The sequence below is a fragment of the Ambystoma mexicanum genome, chromosome 3q, assembly GCF_040938575.1.
Source record: "Ambystoma mexicanum isolate Mex_15411 chromosome 3q, UKY_AmexF1_1, whole genome shotgun sequence".
Classification (NCBI taxonomy): domain Eukaryota; kingdom Metazoa; phylum Chordata; class Amphibia; order Caudata; family Ambystomatidae; genus Ambystoma; species Ambystoma mexicanum.
Genome location: NC_090926.1, coordinates 33,347,446 through 33,367,747, shown reverse-complemented (window position 1 = coordinate 33,367,747; position 20,302 = coordinate 33,347,446). Strand labels below are relative to the sequence as shown.

At 50.7% G+C, this 20,302-nt stretch overlaps 1 protein-coding gene across 1 annotated transcript in view; it reads left to right on the top strand.

Annotated features, from left to right (window-relative positions):
• Positions 1-20,302, top strand: part of CACNG2 (calcium voltage-gated channel auxiliary subunit gamma 2) — a 530,677-nt gene that overhangs the window by 405,759 nt on the left and 104,616 nt on the right. The window lies entirely within an intron of this gene.

The window sequence follows — 20,302 nt, the reverse complement described above, 5'->3', positions numbered from 1 at the left end:
TGCTCTAAAAGGGTTGCGCGTTTTGAGAGTGAACATGCTTCATTATATCTCAGCAATCACTATCACTCAACCATATGTTATCTTTATTTATTTTATTTATTTATTTGCTTGTACTGCACCAACATCACGAGGGCATCGGGGCGTAACAACTACACGCTGAAACAACCATCAAACAATCGAAAGTAATCAATCATTCAGAGAATCAATCAGGTTGGAAACTAGTTGAACAGAAAAGTTTTCAACGATTTCCTAAACAATACAAGGTTTACTTCTTGCCGAAGAACAGGGGGCAGACTGCTCCAAGATTCAGATGCTCTAACTGGGAAGGATCTTCCATTGCCCCTCTTGCGCTTGAAAGTTGGACACCGAAGTTGAGACTGAGATGAAGAGTGCAGCGTTCTGCTTGCAGTGTACAAGGGTACCCAAGCTTTTAAATCCTTGGGGGCAATTCCAAAGATACACCGTTGAGCGACGGTAAGGCTTTTAAAGAGGATAGGCCAGTTAACTGGCAGCCAGTGCAGAGCCCTCCTGTGCGGGATACTGCATCTTATTGGGATATCTTTGGTGATACGTACAGCATCATTCTGCAGTATCTGACATTTTTTTCAGGTTGCTCGAGGAGGCTCCATTCAGTAAGGAGTTGCAATAGTCCAATCAGAACAAAATAGTTGCTCGAGCAACATTGGCACTGATTATTTTGGAGATAAAGGGTCGCAAAGTCCTAAGCAAGCGCAGATGGTAATTACAGGTACGGGTCAGCTGGCTAACGTGGGCGTCAGCATTGAGAGAGGATTCAATCTGCACGGCCAAGGTTTTGACCTGTTTTTGGACATTGATGGTGTTGAAGCCTAACTCAACAGATTTGTAGCTGGGGCTCAATTTGGTCAGAGCCTGCTGAGATCCCACCAGAAGAAGCTCTGTCTTGTTTCCATTCAAACAGACTCAATTTGCAGACATCCAAGATTCTATTTGATTATACACACTGGTCAGGGCGGCCAGGTCTTGAACATAGGCCCCTGTTAGCTTAGTCCCCTGTTAGCTTAGTGTCGTCTGTATAATTTGTAAACACCACACCCAGGTGTTCCAGGATCAAGCAAAGAGATATAATGTACAAGTTAAACAAGAGGGGTGAAAGACATTCCTGCTGCGGTACTAAACATAAAATGGGAGCAGAGAAGGAGCAGGCCTGGCCCCATTTGACTCTTGACACCCTGCTGGTAGGAAAGGAGCGAAACCATCCAATGGCTTCCTCTGAGCATTGCCCCAAGTCAACGAGAGTACCAAGAAGGATATCGTGGTCCACTAAGCCGAACGCTGCCGACAAGTCAAGCAACATCAGCAGACCTGTTTTCCCCACATCTATTATTCCCAACAAATGGGTCTGCAAGTCAACTAGAGCAGTCTCGGTACTGAAGGATGGCCGAAAGCCGGATTGCCTGGCATGTAGGATGGAATTGGTTTCGACAAAAGTTTGCAGTTGCAGCGTGGCAAACTTATCAAGAGGGTTCAGGAGGAAATTACAATTAGTGATTGTCCTAAGATTGCTGGGTTCCTGTGGTTCAAGATTAGGTTTTTTCAATAGAGGAGAAACAGTAACTGTTTTGATGGAGGCGGGCACCTGACTGTACCTAAAAGAGGAATTTAAAAACCTAGTCAAAAAAGGTGCAAAAAGGTCTTTGTGCTCTAACATAATCTTGGGCGGAAAGAGATTTTCAGCGCAGGAAGTAGGGCACACAAATGAGAGCATTTTTATCATTTTGGAAGTGGAAATAGGAGATAGGCTAAGCTTCTCCTGTGCAGAGGTCCCCTGAAGAGGTACTTGCTCCAGATTGCATTGGATGGCCTGATTTTGCAGGTTTTTTATTTTTTGTCTGGCATTATTGACTTTAGCTTCAAAAGCCACCTGAACTCTCATGCAGTCCTGATTAGTTGGTTGAAACGGAACCTGCGCAGCCTTGGGTTTTTCCAATGATTTAAGAATTTCAAAGAGTTTACCCGTGTGGTTAGCCGATTGGTCTACCCGTGAGTTAAATCAATCTTTTTTAGTTTTCTCTATTTGAAGCCTAGAGGTTGTATCTGCCACTTTCCAAGCAGTTTTGTTTTCCTCAGTAGGATGCTTCAGCCAGCAAGATTCTAGATTGTGTTTTAGCTTTTTCAATGCCATGAGTTGTGGGGTAAACCATTTCTGGTGCCCTGGGTTCCCTCTCACCAACTTTGATTTGATGGGGGCAGATTTGTCTAACATTGTTAGAAAGTTCCTAGTTAAAACGTCCACCAGGTCACTAGCCGAGGTGCTACTAGAGGTATCGGCCATGATGGAATCGAGACACGTTTGATAGTCCTGCAATTGTACCGTTTTGAAATTACGGCTACAGACAATCTTAGTGAGGTTTTTAGGGTTCATTGAGAGATTAAGTGGACAGATATGGAAGTCGATTATATAATGGTCCAACCACACACAAGGCCTGGTCTATTCAATATTGATGTCAAGGTTCCCGGTCAAAATCCAGTCCAAAATGTTGTTATTCCCTATGGTTGGGTCTTGATTGTGAGTGTGATGGTTAATGTTATTCAGAGCGGCTTCTAAAGCAATAGCTTCCTTGTCTATGTCAAACGGTTAAAGTCCCCTAAAAGGAGAGTCATGTGGTTAGGACCAGAAAGATTAATCAAGATTTGAATGACTTCGCCATTAAAATCAGGCATGTTGGTGGGTGGCCGATGAATAAGCAGAAAGTTGGTACATGAATGGTCCGAGAGAGTCATTTTTGCAAGAATAATCTCACAGCCTTGGCAAGAGCCAGGAGAGGAGAAAAGACCTAGAGTATTCCTAACAATAATTGCTACAATTGCTTTCCCTTTTGGTTGTGACCGATGTCTATTGGTTTCGTTCTCCAACTTTCTCCCTCTTTGCCATTTCCCGCTTACCTTTTTCCCAGTTCCTTTTCACCCCACATACCCCTTTCTGGGTTACACCCTGGGTAGGGTCACAGTTCACCAATACGGACATGGTTTTGGTGTGTGATGTGTGCTGTATGAAAGCCAATTATCATAACATAATCACTTTGGTGACATTCAAAGGAGCGGTTTTTATCCTGCATGGCGGGGGCTATCTCAGTGTTCCAACTGAAGCCGGACATTCCGGTGCTGGCCGGTTGGCATGGCTCCTTCGCCACAGGTCCCTTTTAGACGCATACTCAAGTGGGACACAACAACCTATGTGTGCACGGAGCATTCAGTTACAGTACGGCTCCATGTACTGAACGTGTAGAGTTTTCCTTAAATGTACTGTCATCCAAAGCACTGACAAAATATTTAAGGAAAGAGTCATATCGGGGTGCGGACAGGTCCCTGCCCCCTGTTGGCTGCTGCCAAGAGGGCATGTCTAAAATAGACCTGCAACGAAGGCACAGCGCTGAAAAGGCTAGCACCGAAAGAGGGCTGGGCCGAAAGCGGGCGTACCGTGTTCCAACCGCTTTTTTCTTTTTAAATCAGTGTGGCAAGCTCTCTCTAGTGATCGCAGCTGGAATCTGAACATTATTCACGCTTGATGAACCTGCTCTAGGGGTGGGGTACTGTAATTTTGTATCGATGTGCGAAGTTCGCCCTCTTGTGGTCAATGTCTGAAATATGCAATGGGCTATGTGACGTATGTACATTGAGCAGTGTTTGGTGATTGGATTACGATATCCGTGTGTGAAGAGCGCCCTCGTGTGGCTAGAGCTACATCAACCTCTTTATGTATTGGAAAAGATCAATCCATCAAACATCTGATCTGTGATTTCGCCACAGAATGTGTTTCGTCAAGTGGTTAGCACTTAATGAGAGGTGCTGAACAGCTGTCACAAGAAGGTTATAGGCACTTGATTTCAACTGTAGTGTATAGCATGCACGTATTTGTGTTTTATTACAACACGGGGTAATCTGTGCTGTGTTATTAACATTGACTATCGTTATACTAAGAACACTTGGCGTCTCGGGAGGATCGCCTTGGAAGTAAGATGACACGGAGCAGCACAGGTTCGATTCCCCGGGTCCGCGCTTAGAAACCTCTGGGTATTAGGCGCATTATACATATCATATCACTACATTCAGTGCTTTAGTAGCAGGTATTGTCATTAGCCAACTGAGCGCGCCTCGGATTTTTATGAAAAGTACGAACGGGTGAGTGTAACCGTTGGGAGATTAAGTTATGGTCTGTACATTGCATACGCAACTCTACAGCAGGCGCACAACCAACTGAGCCATCTTGGTGGCTCTGCACTTATTCTTAGACAGCAAGGAGCTGCGCCTTCCCTCTTCTTAGGGGGACTAGAATGTGGCACAAACACAACCTGATCATTCGTTCGTGGATGGTATTCGGGGCACATGGTGAGAAAATGGCGCTAGAGGGCATGAAGGCCAGACGTCGATAAGTCCTTTGCCTTTTAGTATACTAGCAGCCAGTCTTTTGCCAGCAATGTGCCACTTTTCCAACTTCCCAGTCGATACGTAGGGGGCATGGTCGAATATCCATTAGCCCATAATACTTGAGTACCTGATTTTGTGCACTAAATTGGCAGGCCAATGACCTTTCTACTGCCGAGCCTCAACACCGTGCTATGGACCGCGCCTCTTCTGTGCAGGTGGTGTTTCTGACTCTTCCACAGCCCTGCAGGTCTTCTTCAGGGAGGAATCTTATTCTAAACTCCCCATTTCACAAAACAATAGTCCACCCAGAGGTCAAAATGGGAACAAATATAGTAGTACTTGCTGCATCCTAAAAGGAGAGGGCAGGGAGCTGCAGGGGCTGGCCGCCGGGGAAACCTTATGGGAGAGCAGGGTAAGACTTGACATTTGGTTTGCAAGCTTCATTGCCTCAAAAAGATTTTGCTGCATTGGGGCTTGACAAGACCATACCTGGAGTCACTACAAATACCACAATGCAATGCAATGGAAGTCTAAACATCAGGACTAGCTGAGCCTCTTGCAATACCTTTGGGCCATCTCGAGATGTCTTTAATGTATCTTATGGGTCACACATGTGTTAAATAAATGGCACTCTGGCTTTAGGCAAGGGTATGGCCTGGAAACAATATTGCTGGATTTAAAATCCAGACTCCTTCAAGTCATGGACAAGTTTCAAACAGCCTTGGCCTTGCTTTTGTTATTGGAGCTGACCGCGGCTTTCCACCGGGTGGACCATTCCTTATTAATCACCAGGTTGAAAGAAGCGGGCTCCTTTTCTGAGAAGGCGGCAGCCGGGATCGAGTCGTTCCTTAGTAACAGACGGATGAGGGTCTGTGGTGAAGACGCAGAGGCTACGCCCGCCAATTGTATTTTGGGGTGCCTCAGGGCACCGGCCTCTCCCCCTCGCTATATAATATTTTTACTGTTCAAGCTATTGGAGGACAAAGGGATTTGGTTCACGAACTATGCAGACGCCACGCAATGTGCCATTGCTCTCTCTATCTGCGACTCAGGAAGAGGATATAAAAAGCCATGAATAATGTAGGCGTGGGTGGGGAAGAGCCGGTTGGCTTTGAACAATGGGGCTGATGGTGGTAGGGACAGAAAACACCAGCTGAAAGCAGCCAGGAGCAGATCACGTGCACTTCCAGGTGGCTGCATGATTATGACAAGAAAGTAAAAACCCATTGGATATTTATAGACCAAAATCGGAACTTGCGGGCCCAAGTGAACAGTCTGATTTCTGCGTCCGCTAATCATTTAAAGCTGCTCACAGAACTACAACCATTTATAGCCGAAGCTAACTGTGAGATGGTGGCCAGGGCCATTATTGGGGTCATCATTATTATTATTATTATTATTATTAAAACCCACTATTGTGGCAGTCTGTTAATTGGGATAGGAAAAAATGATTGTGCTACACTGCAAGTATTACAAAACAGCGCAGTGAGGACCATAACTGGCCTTAAAAAGAGAGGGCATATCTCTGATGCGAGGCGTGAATTACACCGGCTCCCTATGGCAGCCAGGATTAAATACCGTCTCCTTATGATCACTCATAAATGTTTGGTGGGGTCCAGCCCGGTCTACATGGCCGAGGCCCTGAAGACCAAACCGTCTGTACAAGTTCTTAGGTCTAACAACCTTGATCTCTTTAAAGAGCCTCGATGCAAACTCACGCAGGTGATCAAAAGGGCCTTCTTTGTAGCAGCACCTAAAGCATGGAACACAATCCCCCCCGGATCTGAGAGCAATGGAAGCCACAGAATTGTTCAGGAAGAAGCTAAAGGCCGTGCTTTTCCCATACTCCTTTCCCCTTTGCCCCCACGTTTGCTTTTTGCTGTTCCGGGGTGGTATTATTAGGGCTTATCGTGATGTGTAGGTCTGGTTTTGGTTTTGCGCCCATATGCCTCCCGGCCACTTGGTGTGCAATATATTGTATGTGTGTTAACATCATGTATTTACTTCTTTTTTTTTTAACTTTAGTTTTATTGGTAATTTTTCAGAAAAAGAAACAATGACAACACCGGGAGCAATATGAATATCACATTTAACATCATCATCAAACCCCTGTGGTCTCCTTCCCCTCCCTCCCCCCTCTCCCCTTCCCAACTCCGTCCCTCCCCCCAGATCAGTGTCCCATCGAAAAACCAATCGCAGGAGTCGTCCTCAGTACTCATAGTTCGGTGCCTTGGAGCCATGCTGTGCATTCCCGTAAATGCTGGCCTAGACAGATCCGCTGTCTCCCGGGCCGTGGGTTACACCATTGTCCTTGAGTGGTACTCTCTGGGCTCTGTCGCCCTCACGCCCCATGTTGTCCGCATAATGTCAGTGAGCATCCCACCCCCATGCCTGGTAAACCCCATACCAATTTGCCTGGAAGGTGCTCGATTCATTGTTTACCATGGCCGTCAGTTTGTCCATGAGGAACATGTTCTTAAGTTTTTCTGGCCAGTCTTCCTTAGAGGGGGTCTCCGGGCTTTTCCACCTTTGCGCTAGGGCCACCCTTCCTACTCGCAACATGGTCTCCCACATTCTTGGGTACCTATATATTTCCGCCTCCTCCGGTGGGAGGCCCAACAACATCGTCAACGGATTGAGTGGGAGAAGTTCTTCGGTGACCTCCGCCATCCATCCCCGTACCTTCTCCCAGAACCCCTGTACCTTAGGGCAGGACCACCACATGTGACCCCTCGTCCCCACTTGGCCACATCCTCTTGGGCATCTGGGGCACACCCCCGGGAACATCTTAGATAACTTCAATGGGTCTCTATGCCATCCCTGTAGGATCTTAAAGTTGTGCTCCATGTCCGATGTAAACCGGTTCCCATGGAATGCTATTTTAAATACCCTGGACCATGCATCCTCCGAGAGAGCCTCTCCTGCCAAGTAATTCCAGAACCCCCGAAACCCTCTCCTCCCATCCAAGTTAACAGTATTCAGTATCTGGTACATTTTGGATACTACCCCCTTCCTTGTTGTGGCCGTGTTTAACTTTTCAAAGGGGGTCAACTGTCTCCGCAGGTTCAGGCCCCAAGTCTGGTCACAGAGGATGCCCTTCAGGCGCAAGTATTCAAAGACTGAGAGACCCTCGCCCAAGCGCATCTCGCAGCTCCTCATATTCGAGGAACTCGCCCTCCTTGAACAGTTGCCCCGCCCATTCCAGCCCCCTATTCGACGAGGACTGGGCATTCCTGCATCCCCTGCTACCCAGCCTGAGCGGCTGGGCCCAGAGCGAAGACATCGGGGAGGGCCATGAAGTGAGGAATGCAGTTGTGGGACCTTCTTTCCAGATCGACCAAAGTATTCCCATGGTTGGGTGGGTCTGCAGCTTATTTGGGATGTGTTTACGCGGCAACCACAAAAGGTTGCATACTTTCAGAGGGTGGGCTCCCTAGGTAACGTTAGAATGGCCTTCACTATCCACGGGTTCCACCCTTGCCATACAAACTCTCGGACTGCCCTCTGTAAGTCTCGAAACATCTGGTCAGGGACCCCCATTGGGAGTGCCATGAAAAGATACAGCAGTCTTGGGAGGATGTTCATCTTCACCGCTGTCATGCGCCCGTACCAGGAAAAGGATCATACCTCCCCACTTCCTCAGATCTGATTTAATCTCTGCCATAATGGGCCCATAATTCGCCGAAACCAATTTTGAGAGATCTCTCGTGAGGAGCACACCTAAGTACCTAATGGAGTCCCTCCCCACCACAATCCCCGCACACCTATCCCGGTGGTCCAGCCCCGGGTCCTGAGCCCTCATTGGGAGTAACACTGATTTTGATGCGTTCATTTTTAGCCCCGAGAATTGCCCAAAGGTCGTCATCAGGGACAGGAGGGCGGGGAGCGAGGAGCTGGGCTCCACCAGGTATGCTAGAATATCATCAGCAAACAGGGAGAGCTTGAACTCCACCTCTCCTCTTTTAATCCCTTTAATGTCAGGGTGGGCTTGGACCGCTATGGCCAGGGGCTCTATCGTCAGGACATATATTAAAGGGGAGAGTGGGCACCCCTGCCGGGTCCCCCGCGTGAGAGGGAATGAGTCAGAAAGTTCTCCATTCACCTGCACTCTCGCCGTTGGGGCCCCGTATAGGGTGGAAACCCAGTTCCTGATGTGAGCCCTGAAGCCCATTCGACAGGGGAGGAGTTGCATGTACCTCCACTCTACCCTGTCAAAAGCTTTCTCGGAGTCCAGGGAAAGCAGACTTGCATCGAGGTCTGATTCTTGGGCATGGTGGATTAGGTCTATCATCTTCCTGATGTTATCAGAGCCTTGCCTGCCCCCTATGAACCGCACTTGATCCCCGTGAACCAGCTTGGGCATTATCCCCTCCATACGTTTGCCTATCACCTTGACCAGGATCTTAACATCTATATTGAGGAGGGAAATCGGGCGATATGAGGAGCATTCAGTAGGGTCTTTGCCCTCTTTGGGCAGAACCACGATTATGGCCCTCATCATGGTATCCGGCAGAGAGCCCCCCCTTTAACACCCCATTAAACACCCTCACCAGGTGTGGGGCTACGATAGAAACCTCTTGTAAAAGTACACAGAGAAGCCGTCTTCCCCCAGGGACGTTCCCACCTTCATCCCACTGATCGCGTGCTCCACCTCCTCTTCCGTCACCCGGCCCTCTAGACCCTCCACCATTTCACCTGTCAAGGACGGGATCTGGATAGAGTCCAGGAAACCCTCAATCTGGGTGTCATCCCCGTCATACTCTGACGAGTATAACTTTTCATAGTAACGGCGAAAGGCTGCTCCAATGTTTGGGGTGTCGTGATCCAGTGATCCCAGATCATTCTTCACCGCCTGTCGGCTCTGTCCCCCTTCTCATAATAGTTCTGTTTCACTAGTTGGAGGCTCCGCTCAGTCTTATGTAGCAGGAAGTCTTTCAACTGGAGTTTGTAGTTTTCTAGGGAGGCGATCTGATCTCTTTCCAGGGGTTCCTCCGGGAGGTCACCCGGCTGAAGTTGGGCTATCTTTTCCCTCAGGGACTTTTCCTGGGCCTCCCTCTCCCTCTTTTTCTGGGCTCCTATTCTAATGAGGACACTACGTAAGGTCACCTTGAAGGCGTCCCACAGCATGTGCGTGCCCACCTCTCTATTGACATTCAACTAGAAGTACTCCGAGATGGCGTCCTGCACTTCCTGTGCCAGGTCTTCGTCCTTCAACAGGGAGTCGTTACACTTCCATCGCCCTCTGCTACCACTCTGCCATCCACCTATTATGGTGGTACGGACCAAATCGTGGACGGACCAAGGGACCGGGTCAACCCTGTGGCCAGAGACATGTGGAAGAAGGGGTTTGTCTACCAGGATGTAGTCTATACGGGAGTATGATGTGTGGATTGCTGAGTAGTATGTGAAGGAGGGGAGCCCTGTCCTGGGAGTCGGAATGGTGTCCACCAGGCACAGCTCCGCGTTGACCCTCTGGAAGGTACGGGCCATGGTTTCATCTGCAGCCCTAGTGGATTGGGGCCCCAAGCATTTTCGATCTGCGGTTGGGTCTAGGACCATATTGAAATCCCCCCCCACCACCAGCATCCCGTGAACAAACAATTTCAATCTGTCCTTCACTCCCTCCCAGAATTGCGCCTGGCCTTCATTGGGACCGTACACAACTGCCAGAGTCAGAGGGGAGCCCCGCAAAGAGCCGGTTGCCAGCAGGTACCGGCCCTCTGGGTCCTTCACCATGGCTTCCACTTCAAAGCCAACATCCCTTGCTAGCAGTATGGCTACCCCCCTTTTCTTGGTTCTGTGGGATGCGCTGAGGACCTCCCCGATCCCGCCTCCTCGCAATTTCGGTTCCTTCCCCCGAGCCAAGTGTGTTTCCTGAAGAAAGAGCAGGTCAAGCTTTGCCCTCCTGAATTCCTTGTAGACTAAGGATCTCTTGGTTGGGGTTTTCAACCCCCGCACATTATGGGAACCCACGCCCAGGGCAGGCAGATCCTCAGCCATTGTCTAGGATCAACATCTCACTGGATAGCTGACTCATGGCACTTTTCCTTTCCTGCTCCTTTTGTGTTATAACCTGATCTCCCTTGCGCCCTCCCCCGCCCCCCAGGTGGGCCTTAAACCTGTCCCCAACTGCCCCCTGGTCCCCCCTCCAAACTGAACAACCCCAACTATTCCTTCGACCCCCACCCCAGTGTCCAGCCAAATAGTTCAACCATTGCTGGTAATTGGCCGGTCCACCAGCCTACCGCCTTCGGCTGGGCTAATGTCAGAAATCACTTCTCCTTGAGCCCTCCCGCCCCCCTCCAAGCCCCCTCCCCCAGGTAGCCGCCATACTTGCTGTTTTGGGAGGCCCCTTACGTCCTTGGACCCCATGGTCCTGGAAGTCAACTCGTCTCCGAGCCAGGCCAGACGTCGTGATCGTGAACCAAGTCCTTTGCCCAGTTTCCCCGTACCCCTTTTTCACTTCCAGATTGATGTTTAAGCTACCAGACTACCCCAGGCCCGACCGGCCCGCTCCTCCGTGTCCGGGGTCGGCGTCCTCCCTGTCCGTCTTCGGGGACGGCGGGTTCAGTTTCTTAAATTTCCCTAGACCCGTCTTCTTTCTCCTCTCTCCTTGTGGCCTGTGTTCTCTGGCTCCTTCCATTGCAAATCCCGTGGGTTCTCTCTGTGGGGGCGGGTCCGACACATACTCTTGGATGGCCCCCCTTATGTCCTCCTCTATGATCAGGGTCGAACGTTGACCCTCGTACTCGAACGAGAGGGAGAAGGGGTACCCCCATCTATAGCGTACCCCCTTCCCTTTTAGCATTTGTGTTAGAGGGCGGCACATCCTGCGTTTGGCCAGCGTGTATGAAGAGAGGTCCTGGAAAATAGACTCTAGTGCATTGTTATAGGTAATCTCCTGTGTCTTTCTGGCCTCCTCCAGAACCTTCGCTTTCTCAGTGTAGTAATGAAAGCGGACTAGAATTGACCGGGGGGCCCCAGCTCTGCCCCCGCTCTGTGGACCTGATCAAGCATTGGTTCGGTCATCATCTCGTCCGAGAAAAGGAGGGTGATGATGTCCCTCACCACCCGGTTTAGTTCTCTTTGCGTTTCTCCCTCCGACTCCGGCACCCCAAAGATTCTGAGGTTGTTCCTCCGTTCCCTATTTTCGAAATCGTCCATTTGCCTGGCCCTCTCCTCGTCTCTTTTTTCTAGGGCGGCTATTCTCAGGGACATGTCCCTCTCTTGGGTCGTTGCTGAGGACTGGTTGGTCTCCAGCTGCAACAGTCTGTCCTCGACCTTGTCCACCCTACGGTCCATGTTCTCCAATTTCTGGGCAATGTCCTCCCGCATGTCTCTGATCTCCTGCAGGATCGAGGCAAAGCCCTTTTCCATTTTAAGGGTGGGTGGGGGCGAGGTCTCGGGCTGGGACATTCTGGTCGACCGTTCCGGGTCGCTAATCTCTCTTCTGGTGTCCTGGTAGCGGTACTCCTGGAGCGTGTGGCGCCAACTCATCCGATCTCCGTTTCTCTCCCTCCGGCCGGTGGTCGTCGGGGGCTGATGATCCTGCTGGGAGACTACCCTCTCTCCTTCGGGCAAAACTCCTCCGCGGGGAGCTATCTTTGAGCGGGCACACGCCCCTCCGGCGGGGGCCTCACACTCTTTACACTCCCTTTTCCCGCTGCTTGTGGTCATCTTTCCCTGTGGTGGGGAGGTGGCGACGATGTGTGTCGAATTGTCGAATTGTGATCGGATGAGGGTCCAGGCTAGGCCCCTGGGGAAGGGGGGCGTAGCACCCACGGCGTGCTAGTTAGATACTATCGGCCATGTTTATTTAAGAGTTCGTCTCCAGGCGGGCACTCGCCCTGGGAAGGAGCCCAGGGGCCACCACCTGCGTAAGTCTCCTCCCACCTGGGCCTCTCGCCAGCCATGTCCCGCTGTTGTCCGCTGTCCACCGCTCTGATGGCCCTCGTCAGGGTCCGCTGGACAAGGTCTCGGCGCCCCTGTTGCTCAACTTCGTGTCTGGGAGCTCGGGTCAAGCGGGCTGCCTCTCCTTTGGCGGGTCCGGGTCCGCGGCTCGAGACGCCGCCGCCTGCTGCTTCCGCTCCGCGCTGGTACCGTGTTCCTGTGCCATGGGGCCCCGACGCTGGAGCCCCCACCGGAGCGCCGGTGTGCTCTGTGACCAGGGCAGGGTGGAGAGGTCAGGCGCGCTTGCAAGCCTCAACGGCTACCGCGCACCACGATTCCCCGCGCAGCTCCGGAGGCGGGCGGGGCCTCTCGTGGATTCTCTCTTTGGGCCGCGAGGCCTCGTTCCCGGGCACCCGAGGGTCTTTTGGCATCGCTCTTTCATCCGGGGGGGTCCCCCGGGGTTCACCGCCAACGAGAACCACAAATATGTTGTGGGGACCTAGCAGGGGGGGCTCAATCCCTCAACACGGCCCAGTTTCGGCAGGAGCAGCGTCTTCAGGCAGCCATCGCCTGTGCGCCCCCTGGTGGCCTCCTATTTATTTCATATTTGTTGCAATCTGCATGTTATGGTGTGTATGATGTTAATACAGGTCGCATTGCCACAAAGAAAAAAACGAAACAGACAGTAAGTGCAGAAAGCAGCTAGTGGTTTTAGCTTAATGAAATGGTTTACTTTATAACTGAGGTTGGAATACAGGGATAGCGAGAGGAACACATGACCTTCCAGTGTGGATGACTTTTATTCAAGTGTAAGCCGCTGCGTGAGCAGAGCGAGTGCCCAGCAGGGTTGTAAATGGCCCTCCACAGTGCTGCTGCTGCTGCTGCTGATGCTGCTGCTGCTCCTGCTGATGCTGCTGCTGCTGCTGACACCGGCTTTGTCTGGGCAGAAAAGGTACAGCATTGGGGATTCTAGTTGGACCATCCTGATGGACGATTCTCCTATTAATAGTCTAACCATAAAGTCAGAGCAGTCGCGTTGGTGCAGAGCCTGCCTCCTGCCTGCCACATTATTGGTAAAGCCCTCCCAAACCACTGGCCGACCGAACTAGTATATGGTGCATGGCTGGCAATCTTTTATAATCACTACATGGGCAGAAACCCTGCTTGTACCCCACTCCAACAGAGCCTGGCACATCCCCAGTCCGAATCAGTGCCTTTTAGAGAACACTTCTTGAAGCAGAATTGGAAAAAGCCCTAGGATTTACAGGCAGGTCTAAGCAAACACACCATCTCAGCAGCAGTCCTCAACCGGCTGAGCTACCGTTGCAGGGTTCTACTTTAGGGCTTGTCACTCAACTTCCGAGAAATTCAACATGGAATTTGGATCCCTGATACTGCACACATATCGCTGCATTGCCAAGATGGCAATGCAACAGTGCAGTTCATACGCATGATTTAAAAGCCAGCAGTGTTTCTTCCACAGCACCATTGCCGCGGTGCACAGTTGCATTTAGGATGTCCAGTCAGAAACAGAAAACTGCAAACATCTCTACACTGGCAAACTGTGGTTCCTGCCCCTCTCTTCCCTGTTACAAAAGAACTAAGGGGGTGAGTGTGGGGGGGGGGGGGGCAGGGGGGGGCTGCTACCTTTTCCCCCTGAATTCGACGCCTATGCTACGAAGTACCAATGATTGGGATTGGTATTGCACCACCCCCGCATATACTTAACACAAGCTGCAGCGCGAGAGTAACGTTTTGCCTCGCGTTCCTCGCCCCTCTTCCAGGAATGTGGGTGCTCACAGACCTCGAAAGGAAATGACGTTTCCTGACGCTGCCCGTGCGGGTGCGAGAGAGCTACGCTCCTCGACATCACGTGGCAGCGAGCGCGAGCGTTGCCAGCTGGGAGAGGTTGCGGGGCTGGGCGCGCAGTCAGTGTTGCCAGGTCAGGACGAAAAAATAAGCTGAATGCCCGCCCAAAACAAGCCCAAAACAAGCTGACTCCCATCCAAATAAGCTGAAAAAAACAAGCGTGCACCTAAAAGGTTATGGAAAGGTCTCAAAAGTAAGAAACATAACACAAGAAAAACATACATAGACAGAACACTGACATAGTGTGTTAGAACAACAATATTGTATTGCATGGAGACTAGAAATCCCAGATTGCAAAATAATGCGGGCCTGAAATATATTTTCTTTTTACACTATTGTACAATAGTGTATTTTATTCTCTTTGAGATTGGTTAATAAAAGTTGTGTAGCAACATAGCGTGGCTAAAATAGGGGTATCATAAACATCTGGTTTACTATGTTCAATACAGAACAATCCATTTTGGCCGTAGAGCAGGCAGATGTATATAGCCTCCAATGACAAAATCCATGGATATCTAGCCAAGCCCGATTACACGCGCACAGACTGTCCAACAAGCGGACAAAACCGCGACAAGCGACCTCCAAATATTATAAGCGACTTTGGGCAAAAACAAGCCCAGTGTGGTTAGCACGGCGGCCGGAAGTCTCCCGAAAATGCATCTCTGCGGCTGGACGCTAAGCCATGATGTCAGTGAGACATGAACGCTCGCTGTTTCATCTACGAAATATACCCAGTTCTGTGGCTGGACCATAATATCCATTTCAAGTCACCAAAGAATTCCCGAGGACTGCACAGACACATTGCCGCGCGCCCATGGTGTCACAAGTCCAAAATGACGTGCAGTTCCTAAGCACGTGTAGACTCATTTGTGAGCACCTTTAATAAACTAAATAGGATGACAGCCTCTGAGGAGCGCCCTCTACTGGTCAAACGTGGATTTAAACAGTGGGTCTCCCCACCTAATCCAGAGAGTAATGGGCCGGTCCTACCTGACCCTCAGGACCTGCACTTCTTGTTTTTGACCATTTGAGTACCTGCACTTTTCATCGTCTGAAAGAAAGTATTGGTACTCAACTATGTTGCCCCGTCCACCACATGGGGCACCACATCATGCCCATGCCCACACAGGGCCCATATTTACAGTATCTTCTGGTTGGCCGGGTCTGCCACGTGGGGCCACCGAATCACCACCACGCTGCTCACGCCATACACATGTCTCTATAAGGCAGCCATGTGGACCACCTACTCACCGCGGTGCCCCGCGGCACCCATCAGGGGCCGAGCCAACCTCATCATTTTGGGGGATTGATGGCAGCTTTGAAAGCTTATAGTGAGTAGCCTCATTACACCCTCTGCACTGTTGACCCCTCTGCCTTGCCCCTGAGCCCAGGAGGCTGAATAGATACTATGCCTTCCTTTGGCATCTTTAGATGCACATTTCACCCCATTCAGAGCATATTCAGTTTCAAAATAGATGCTACTCATTAGAGGCCTGGGTCGCCTAAAAAGTAGAGCCCGGCAGTTAAGCCCTTCATCCTTGGGATTCTATTGATAATTCGTGGCAAGGTTTGCTTTTTTCTCTGCCACCTTAAGTTTGCTTCTGCCGTCAGTTTAATGAATATTTAAATGTTAGTAAATACGCAGCTCTCTGAGGTGAGACATTTGACAGGCTGTTGCCGGCGTACCCTTTGCTATCGGACCCCGGCTGGGCATCATAACAGAGTGATGCCTTCGACCTCACAGTGGGCGGGATTAAGCCCTCCCAAGGCAGGGGTCGGTGCTGCCCATGACAACCGTTGGTCTTCTTTGGTAGCCCTGGGCCCTGGTAGGGCCACCAAGGACACCGCTATGCCCAGCAGTGCTGATGATCTGCTGTACTCAGCGTCCTGCCACGCACTACTCGCTTCTTCTTGCTGGCCGCCATGTGCTGGGCAGATGCTAGCATCACCGCCGCGCCTGCACTATGTTGCGTTCTTCTGGTGATGTCACTATTGCTAGGGGGGTGCCACCATCACCCATACACCTGCGATGCACCATCTGACTGGCGGTGCCCGCCCCCTCACTCCTTTGCACCAGCTTGGCGCAAGGGAGCGGGCCGGCACTCTTTGGAATTTTGGCCAGCACACTGGAGCTGAATTCTGTTCCCCCAGCGGGATTTGCCTCTGCGGTATCTGCCCTGTCAGCCCACCCTTCCTTAGAGGGATCAAAGGAAGACCCTTAGAGTGAACTGAGGCAACAGACCCCTATGTCCTACTTGGCTCCATGCACTGGGCAAAGGCCAAGATGTGGCCCCCGCGGGTGGCTCCATCCCCTAGGTGACCTTTGGCACGGCACCACTTCCCCTTTCCTGTATCATGCTAGAGTACTCCCGAACACTTCTTTATTTGACCCCCTCCCTTTCCTTACACTCCTACCCATATTTACTCCCCATTTTAATTGATCACATGCGCATTATTAACTATAAATATAAATAACGATAACTGACGACCTACACAAGCACACTTAACTACACACACATATAAACATACCTTTGGATACTTCACAAATAATGACAAACAAATGGATATTATATCACATTGGGGAGACTGCTGCAATCATGCAGTCAGCCACCCATTTCCAGTACCTGTGGTGCTGTCCTGGTGGATGGGGGTCTGCCCTAGACTGGAAAATAGGGCTGAATCACCACATTCATCGATCTTTTGTTGGTGGTTCCCTGTCCAGCACACGTGGCGCCACTTCATGCAGGACCCATGCCTGTAGTATTTTTTGGGTTGACCGCATCTGCCATGTGGGGTCATCCAATTACTACTGTGAGGCCTGCGCCACACAAATGTCTTTTTTAAGGTGGGTATGCCAGCCACATGGGTCTGCCTTTGCAATGCCGCAGCCCGTGGCAACCACGGATCTCCTTTGGTGACCCTTGCTACTGGGGTGGCATCAACAACACTGCCACACCCCACGACATCCATGATCTTCTTTACGGTGTCCCAGCGGGGCTGACACACTCACTGCCACAGCCCCGTGGCCGTCAGCTCTTCACTGGCAACCCCCATCGACTGGGGGGCCTCCATCATGATTGCCCCCCTTGCAGTACATTGTGTTCTTCTGGTGGCAGCCTCATTGCTAAGGGAACCCCGCTGTCACTCACCGCAACACCGGTAGTCCATCAGACGCCTGGCAGGCCCCACCCGCTCCCTTCTCTGTACCGGTGTGGCAGAACAGGGCAGGCCCGTACTCTCCAGAGCTCAGGCCAGCATCTAGAGTTCTTCACCCAGACCACAAAGACTGTGGGGCCCCCAGCTTGCCTCCACCACCACCACCCTTGATGAGGCTTGGTGGACTTCAGCTGCTCCATCTTCTGCTCCTGGGCTGCTCTGGCAGTCACAGCCCAGGGGGGCTTATCTTCTGGGTCTGGCCTGTCTGGCCGTAGAATGCACCGCCATGGGGCACGTATGAGTTGTCTACTTTCGGCTGCCCTGCATCATTGAGGGTGGTGGTGGAGGCAAGCCAGAGGACACGCAGCCTAAGCTGGTTGGCAGATGTCCTCACCTGAACTTCCCCACCCACGCAGCCACAGACTTTAATGTGAGGCCCTCCCTGTCTGGCACCCGGGTGGGCCTTCAGCTGCCTGTAGTCCCATGAGTTTCCGAGCTGCTGTGGGCATGCTGCCGGGCTCGTGGTAGAAGCAGGTCCCCCCCGCACCCAGGGCCCAGTTAAAAAAGGTTGTTATGACCTGGGGTGGGTGGGGGGTGGGGGAGCGCTCGAGGCCATATGCACGGAAGGGGAGGTTTTGTCCCATGTTCTTTTTTCCCTCTCCTTTTCCTACATTTCATCGAGCCCAATGGTGCGACGGATGGTAGACTCTAGAGAGGTAAATCCATATATATATTTCCCTTAGGGGACAAGCAGGTAGCCCATCGTAGCTGCACCCAGATTGGGCCAAATTGGGCCAGGAGCTACATTAGTAATGCTGACCAGCAAATCCTATTCTCAGGAAGAGGTAGGTTTGCTGTGAAGTGCATTTCTCAACTGCTGCAGAAGCCACCTCTGTGCCCTGTGTTTGCCCTGCTGCCCGGATTGTTTCCTCATTTTGCACGCGAGCCAGGCCTCCAAAATGGCTGCTCAGCGTGCTTGCTGATCGAGGTTGCTAAGCAACCAACAACGTGAGCTCTGCGCTCCGATTGGGCCTGCGTGCCTTTATTGCCCACTGGCTACCACTGGATGGCGTCAGCCGGCCTCATTCATTAAGGCCGACTTCATCAAGGCCGATCCCTGTCTTTGCCTGTCGCTGCCTAAGGGGCCTAGGGCACAACCACGCTGCCTGCCTAACCATCTAACTAATACGGTAAGAGTCTGCCCAAGTCTACCTGCCTGCTATGATTGCCGAGCCCCAAGCTGCCTAGCATAATCTTTCACTGCACGTCCCACCAAAGACTTTCCACGACTGTGCCTACTACATAGACCTGGACCTTACTAACTGCCTGCTCGCATTCCCATTCAAACGGGTTGTGCATCTAGATTGCCCACTGCACCAGCACGACCCACGTATTGTGGCGGTGCTAGGCTACTGCAAAGCATACCGCTACCCCCATCGCTTGCATATTTTGGCACAGCCTCATTATTGCATAAACTAGTCTATTGCTAAGCTTCTGACTATAGTTGTTAATTATTGCTCTAATTGAACTAGCCCATTGCCACGTATTTGACTGTATTTGATGTATTTGCCTGAACTGAACTAGCCTATTGCCACAGGTTTATACTTGCACAGCCTCATCACTGCATTAATTGCTTGACTGTATTTGATCAGCCTTGCAGCCTGAATTGAACTAGCCTATTGCCACAGGTTTATATTTGCACAGCCTCATCATTGCATTAATTGATTTAACCTAGTGCTATGTACTCAACTGTATTTGATTAGCCCTCGGCTGCCTCATTTGAACTAGATAAGCATCTCTGCTGTATGAATCGAAATAGCCTACTGTTAGATACCGGATCACATCTGGCTAGCCCTACTGATTGCAGGAATTGAATTAGCCTTCTACTACTTACCGATCTATATCTTGATTAACTAACATTGTACCTTACGACTTACATGTATATGCTTTGCCTCACTACTGCATGAATTGATCTAGCCTATTGCGGCAAACGTTTGCCTACACATACCTGCCAAGTTGCTGCTGTATGATTTGAATGAGCCTTTCTCAGCTAACTACACTGCACGTTACTATGCCACGTTAATACACCCATGCCATTTTAGTCTATTAAAACATAATATTTGTATTGCCACCTGTCACTATCACCTATTTGACTGCCGTGCCCCTATCTTCATAGTTACAACACTAGTGTTGCCACTACCCTCTCTTCCAATTGCCATACCTAAGACTACACATACGATCAGCACAACCAGCTGTCTAACAACCATGGCCACACTTAGAAGAGTGACACTCACCATGACCACTATTCTCCCACTTTTCCACAAACTATCATTGTCTAACCTCCCTCCTGCTACTTGGTCTCCTACTACCTTGACCGTAACTACACCCCTCCCAGAACCACCTCTGTCACCGGCAGAATGGATTATTAAATTCGCCACTCCCCCAATACCTCTCATCCCTTGTCCCACGTATGCGAGAAATGCAAGACTAGGTTCTCGCCTCAGTACACTCAATGACCTTGATCTTAATGCCACATGCCCCACACACCTGAGAAATGCAAGATTAGGCTCCCACACTAACTTCAGGCCTAAGCCTCCCAGGACCCTTTCCCGGCACCCCGGGGATAATAAAAGGTTATCCCTGATGCACCTAATGTCACACTCTGGTACTCATAACGATCACAGTCACTCAATACCCTCTGACCTTACTCAAGACGCCACCCCTCTACCTGCCAAAACAACAAATAAGGGCGCCCTCATTAATGCACGATCCTTAGTAGCTCATACGCCAGATATTGCAGATCTGATCACATCCAACCACCTAGACTTCCTAGCAGTCACTGAAACATGGTTAAACCCTGCAGCTGGACCTGCACTCTCATTTGCCATCCCAGAGAACTACTCTGTCATCTGAGCAGATAGAAAATCAGGGATCGTGGGTGGGGTAGCAGTCATTGCCAAATCCAACCTGAACATCAGAG